We start from the raw sequence: 7,287 nt of genomic DNA, 5'->3' as shown, positions 1-7,287 counted from the left end.
CTACATGAAGCAGCCTAATGTTACAGCTGGTTGTAATTAAGCATAATGCATATTTTTATTATTATTTTATTGTTTTATTTAGTGTTTCTCTTTTCCGTAATCGGGTCTTGCAGAACAGGTTTTTTGTCCAGCTCTGTAAAATAAACAAGTACATTTACTGAAGTACTGCACTGAAGAAGAATGTTGTACTTTATCAAGTATTTTCATTGCTGCTTCTTTTACTTCAAACTCTAAATATTGCACTTTTTGTACTGCATTACATTGACGCTTGAGTGCGTAGATACTTTTCAGATTAAGATTTGAAATTAAAAACATGTTCATAAAATATATCAGATTGTTCTGATTAAGCTTGTTGTTACCTCTTCAATAATGTCATGTTTTAGATCTCGATACTGTACGTTGTTAGTGGTTCCACTAAAAGAGAAATCTCCTTTCCGAGTGTCCTTGATAGTTTCATTTGATTTACTTTTTAAATGATCCAATATTTTCCAAAGAAACTAAGATTGGATTTAACACCCAAAAACTGAAAAAATATTAGGAATTGTTCTCCTTTCTTCTTCCATTAAGTCTCACATCCCTTTAGATTTATATTTATATTGTGACCCTTTGGATGGTCCCAACCCCCAGGTTTGGAAATACTGGGCTCACCTTTACAACTCTATATGAAGTACTTGAATCTACCAAGACTTAAAAGGTGTGTCCCCCTCGGATAATGTTGCTTGTACACTGATGCATTATCAATAATGAAATGTATTATAGTATATCAGTCAAAGGGGATGTGTACTTCACATTTAATATGAATGTTTATATTTGTTTCATGTCTGATTTTAGTTTCCCTGTTGTGTATGTCTCACAGTAGCATATCCAAATATACAGTTGCAGTATGTACTACAAGACTGTCCTCCATAAATCATTTGTACAAGCAGTTATAAGCATCCCACATGAAGGTTTATTGTGAGGCAACCTCTAGTGGCCATAGTAATTATGATGGGAGCACAGGTGGTAGTCAAGTGACTTAGGATAAAGAGCGGCAACGTCTGTGTAGTAAGGACGTTGGAGTGGATAGGTCAAACAAACAGGATGCATATGTTCTTATACCTCAAATGTGATATCACATAATTATGTGACACGTCACACAATCTTTTCCCCCTTACATGATCCCATATGAATTCAGGAAAGCATACAGCTTTGACAGCCAGAGATTTGCACACAACTGTAACAGGAAAAGGGCAACGTTGACGTATTGATGTCTGTCACTAATCAATGTTCACCTCAACCTTCAACATATTCTGCAGAGAGAAATATCTTGTGTGCCAATGTAATTGGACTGCTTTTCTACTCATGCTGTTTATGTCAAGGATGGAAATGTGTGACTGTACTCTCTTCTGTTCAAACAAGAGGTGAGCTTTAGTGGTCCAATGCAGGGGCTCTTTAAATATTTTGTTTTTATGATATGATATGATATATACCTTCGTCCCACAGTGGGGAAATTTCAAAAATCACAGCAGCAGTGCACATCAGAGCATTAATAAAAATAATTGTAAAACACAAAACTAAAAACTAAATACTAATACTAAATATACAGGGGAAAAACAAAGTAAAGTGCTGAGTAAAGTGTTGAGTTTGCCAGGATCTTCAGCGATCTACTGCAATTTGTTGTGCAGCCTGACAGCAGCAGGAAGGAAGGACTTGTGGTACCTCTCCCTCAGACACCATGGTGCTACTTAAAGCATGATGTAAGCGATGCGTGACAAGGATGCTGAGGAGGCAAAAGGATATGGTGCACAGCCACCTCCTCCCTGAGCCCCAACACTCATGAGCTCCTACCAATTCCTCACAGCTAATTTATGGTTTCTGCTGAATGCAGGCTGTGCTGTTTTGCATATTTCCCATCAACCCTTGGGGATACACATAGAACATAAATGTGCTCAATGGTCTGTAACTGGGTGAACTACACAGAGAGGAGACAGGGAGTGGTCGGTGAGAGGGAGTGAGGACACTCTCCTTACCCGTATGGCAGCTTTGATTGCTGGGGTCCTAGCAGTAGCTTGAGCGGGAGCACTCTGCTACTGTGGCCTGGTTCCTTTGGAACAGATCAGAGACAGTCCGTCTAGTGAGTGGAGAGCGAGAACATTGTCATCACTAGAGAACATTGTCATCACTAGCACGGTAGCTGTGATTGCTGGGTTTGCAGCAGTAGCTTCAGCGATCCAGGTCCTTTGGAGCAGGTCGGAGACAGTCCGTCTAGAGCAGGGGTCGGGAACCTATGGCTCTTCCGGTGACGACATATGGCTCGCAGACAATTTTGAGTTGAAGAAAAAAATAATCTCCGCCCGTCCCCCTGTAATTTCTCTATCGCGCCAGATTACAGCAGAAGTAATGTCAGGTCCTTTTTTTAAAGACGTCTTTGTTCTTTTATTAAACTAATCATCTGTTATTATTCGCATCTACACAGCAGCATGTCATTTCTGTCTACGTGTCGCGGTAACACTTCTTGGCTCGCTGTCTCGCGCGCCGCAGAGATCCGATGCCGGCGTGTACCCCCCCCCCCCCCCCCCCGTAGCATCATGCAGCACCAGAAGTCGCATTAAAAGCAAGAAATATTTAATTTATTATCCGTTAAAAATACTATATGGCTCTCAATGAAATATATTTAGAAATATTTGGCTTTTATGGCTCTCCCAGTCAAAAAGGTTCCTGGCCCCTGGTCTAGAGCAAGGACATCTCTTCAGTAGCACAGTAGCTGTGATTTTTGGTATTTTACCAGTAAACTCAAGCGAGAGCACTCTGTTACTGTGGAAACAGGTTCTGTGGAGACAGTTTAGAAAACAGTCCGTCTTAGTGAGGGGAAGTGAAGAGACTCTCCTCACTAGACTGGTAGCAGTAATTATTTATCTTCCAGCTAGTGAAAGTTTGCTCACCTCTGTGCGCACATCTCGGCTGAGCGATGCGCGCACCGGCATCGGAGCTCTGCCGCGCGCGAGCCGAGAGGAGTTGTTGACGACATTCGTCCAGATGTGCCGGCATCGGAGCTCTGCGGTGCGTGAGACGGAGAGCCGAGTAGTGTTAACGCGACACGTAGAGACAGAAATGACATGCTGTTGGTTAGAGACGATCAATATCAGATCGGTCAAGTACGCAAAGGCGCGAAGTAACACAAGTGGCACTACGCATTGTTGATTATTTTCGCGCATGCGTACCTGCGTACCAGTTATCTGCACCCCTGAATATAAAGCCATTAAAACCATCACAAAAATGTAACTCTAGGATGAGAAAAAATGAAAGCCTTGTGTTCCATTTAGCAAAAGAAATACACAAATTCCTCCCAGTTTTATGACCATCCTCCCACCTCAAAATAATTGTTGCACCCTTAACCCTTGTGTTGCCTTAGGGTCATTTTGACCCGAATCAATATTACACCCTCCCCCGGCCTTTGGGTCATTTTGACCTGATTCAATGTTTCACCCTCCTGTTACCTTTATATTTACTAACATATTTTACCCTTTGGGTTCAATTTGACGCCAGCAATTAAAACCTCCAGAAAATTATTAGAATTAATATTGTTTTCCAAGTTTAAGTGTGAGGCACTTTATGTTTGTTTCTTGACTCCCGAAAGAACACCGACATTAAACATTGAATGGGGTCAAATTAATCCTAAGGCGGGGGGAGGGTGTAATATTGATTCGGGTCAATATGACCCTAAGGCAACACAAGGGTTAAGAAAATTAATGAACATTAATCTTACATGGTGCATCATCGTAAATCTGATTAGACAAGCCTATGTTTGTGCAGTGATTTTGTTTTGCTGCATGAGCACTTCTTGGACTTACAGATCATAGTCATGGTATACAATTCAATTCAGTTTATTTTATATAGCCCAATATCACAAATTGGCCTCAGATGGCTTTACACATACGACATCCCTGTCCGAGGACTTCACATCGGATCAGGAAAAACTCCCAAAAAATTGAAAAAAAACTTTCATAGGGGAAAAAAGGAAGGAAACCTTCAAGAGAACAACAGAGGAGGATTCCTCTCCCCGGATGTCAAGAAGCAATAGATGGCATGTGTAAAGAATGAACAGCATTACAGAGTTCTATAAACATTGTCAAATGCAGATTGATCCCCTTTAAACACCAACAGCACTCATACAGTGTTTGAGCTTTCAATATATAAGTATAAATACTTTAATAAGGCAGTTTCTCAATGACACCCTGTTCTTCAGAACATGTTTCAGTTCAGGACCAGCTCTAAATGTAGCTTCCTGATTGATAAACTCTATTCAACCAGAATTCCTACCTTTCTAAACATGTAATAAGGTCATCAGACTGTGTTTCTGTGACCCTCTGTGTAATAGCTTTCTCTGGATGACTAGCAGGGTAGATGGCCTCAAGCTCTTCATTGAGCCAAACCTCTTATGATGCAACCTGTTTACCACTTTCTCTTGAGACTTGACTTTTGAAGAGTTCACGACAGTGCCCTTTTGAAGTATAAGGTTTTAAGTTCTAGTTTGTTACAGAACTTCTCAGGTTTACACTTTAGTGTCGTACAGTATGTCAGTGGACTTGTGTTCCCAGTGTGTACCTTCAGGTTTTCTAGATTCCAAATATATGTGTAACTAGATGGGAGTGTATTCAGTTACAGTAGATGGCTTGACCTTAAAGGAGGGTTCAGAAGGACGAATATATTCATAAAATAAGATATACTACAGGGCATTTAAACTATCGCTCCAGTTTTTATGTTGCTGGCCTGTTGCTATGTACCTATTATCACATCTTTGATATTTACTTGTATATTTGTGGGTGAAAAGGGAACTAAAATAATGATGAGCTGATGAGAAGCTGCCAACCTGTTGTGGATGAAAGATTGATCATGTTTCCACTAGGTTTTATGTTACACGGTGTACTGCAGATATATTATTTCAAGGGCTGCTGGATTATTTACAAGAAAATATAGATCTTTTCCTGATATGTATGAGGTAAATATAAGGAAAAGACATTAAAAATAAAACATATTTCATCTATTCTATTTACCAATAAGAGAGGATCATTTGTGATCAAAAGAGGTTTTTGATGGTTCTACATTATAATTGCAAAAATTACCAGCAGCCAGATGTTTCCGTCTTCTGTACTGCGGTGCTTTGTTTTAAGCCACAGCGAAGTACTGCATGAATAATAGTCATTTTCCAAGCACAGAGTATCTATGTGTTGGTGGTACGGGGGTGTATTGTGTGCACTGTTTGACATTAGAAGAGAAAAGTGGAGAGTGCAGTGAAAAACATGATTAGTCACAGGTGTTCTGGCTGCTGACGTAAACTCCTTATGCCGGTGACAGGACACATTCATGTAATAAAGGACATATTCCGGACCTGAGATGGGTGGGCTGTAAAGGATACTATAATGTACATTACCAGTTATGTTTTTAATATGTCATAGAAAGTGTTCATAAACATGGAGAATGACATTCTCTCTCCATTGAAGTGTGTGCTCTGTATAAAACATTGTTAAAGATTAATGATACAGCTAGCTGGACAACATATTTTTAAGACCAAATCAAATCCAGAGACTCTTGTTTCTAAAAGAATAAAAGCAATACCCTAACAATTGTTTTTATTGCACCATGATTGATAATGCACTACTCTAAAAATAAACCTGTTTGATAATGTTGGACAATAACAAAAAGTTAACATTCTCTCACAGTGAAGTAATGAAAAACAAAACAGAAGTGCGTATGGATGCTATTTAAGCTACAATGTTTCAAAAAAAGATCCATTGGTTCAGAATTGTTTTGGCAATTGATAGTGGGAGCATGGAAGTAGCTTAAGTATGTGTCTGGTTTGTTGGAGCATCTTTTAAAATGGCAATTTCCTCTTAGAAGTGCAATTTTACTATGTTCAATAAGCTTTGAGGTTTCCATTTTATCAATTATTCCTTCTTGATGAAGGTGAAAGGACTCAAGCATTTTCGTTTATCACATCAAAAAAGGTTAAACAAACACAAGAGACATAACAAAAATCAAAAATCAAATAAAAATAACATTCAGATTTTTAGGGCCTGTATCGGTCAAGCTCAAAATACACCGGATCCTAAAATTCCCAAGACAAGAATGTCTTTCATTGGACCCTGCCTGCCTGCTAAATACTTTAAAATCCTATCCCTCCAGATTGTAAGTTAGGCTTTCAGTTCAGATCAGAAGTATTTGAAGCAGCGTTAAAAAGTATGTCACAAATGTTTTTGAATCAAATGCAAGGAGGTTAATGGATTAAGACGGCAGTCTCACAAGATTGTTTTGATTAATGTCTCTCAGGATACACAAAGATGTGGGCTCTAATATGTTCTTCCGGATCTACAATGTGAATAGTCAGAGCTTAAACGTTGAGCTTTTTTGCTGTGTTATGTTGTGAAGACAAGCACAGGACTAGCACCAGCTCTAAACCCAAAGCTCTGCAGAGGGAATCAGCAAGTACATTAATTCATCCTCACATCCTTACTCAAGCCTTCATTGTACTTATTAAAAACAAATAAACAATGGCTGGTTGATTGTAGGTGTACAAAGAACATCCTGCTGATTAGCCAGTAGAACAACAAGCAGATTTATAACGTGTAATTTGTTTTCTGGTGTAATGTGTTTATTTTTAGATCCACATGATGTTTGCTTGTCAATGTAACGGTTCTCTGGCCGTCACCCGTGGGTTTCCCCCATAAGCAGCAAGGATTAGCCACAACCAACGAGGTTCCGTTAGATAACATACTTTATTGAATTCACTCTCCAGCAGACCGCACGACGGCGCCTCTGCTGACTCTTTTTCCCCAACTCCAGCTATGCTGCACTTTTATATGAGCAGCGTCGACTGCTGACTGATTTACAACCAGCCAGCAACCGAGGCCAAATTGGAGACAGCTGCCACATTTCCCCGATTTAGGCCGGGGCTCCATCCGGCCATGAAGCCCGCCGGGATGGAGATGGGGCAGGGGTAACTGGTGGCACCGACGGTACCCCGGGATTGCGGGGTGGCAGCGCCGACGGGTCCAGGGATCGGTAGCGCCGACGGGTCCCCAGGATTGGGGGGCGACGGGTTCCGGGGATTGGCAGCGCCGACGGGTCCCCGGGATCGGAAAGCGGCAGCGCAGACGGGTCCCGGGGAGCAGGGGCCGGCCACAGCTGCTCGAGGGTCGACGTTTGCCTCACAGCCAGATCATGGAGGCCCTCCAGGAGCCGGCGGTTCGCCTCTGCCTGGTCCCGCCGCATCTCCTGGATCTGGGCCAGCATCTGCTCCAAACTGCCGCA

The sequence above is a fragment of the Pseudoliparis swirei genome, chromosome 19 (genome assembly GCF_029220125.1).
Source record: "Pseudoliparis swirei isolate HS2019 ecotype Mariana Trench chromosome 19, NWPU_hadal_v1, whole genome shotgun sequence".
Classification (NCBI taxonomy): domain Eukaryota; kingdom Metazoa; phylum Chordata; class Actinopteri; order Perciformes; family Liparidae; genus Pseudoliparis; species Pseudoliparis swirei.
Note: the sequence above shows the minus strand (reverse complement) of the source record.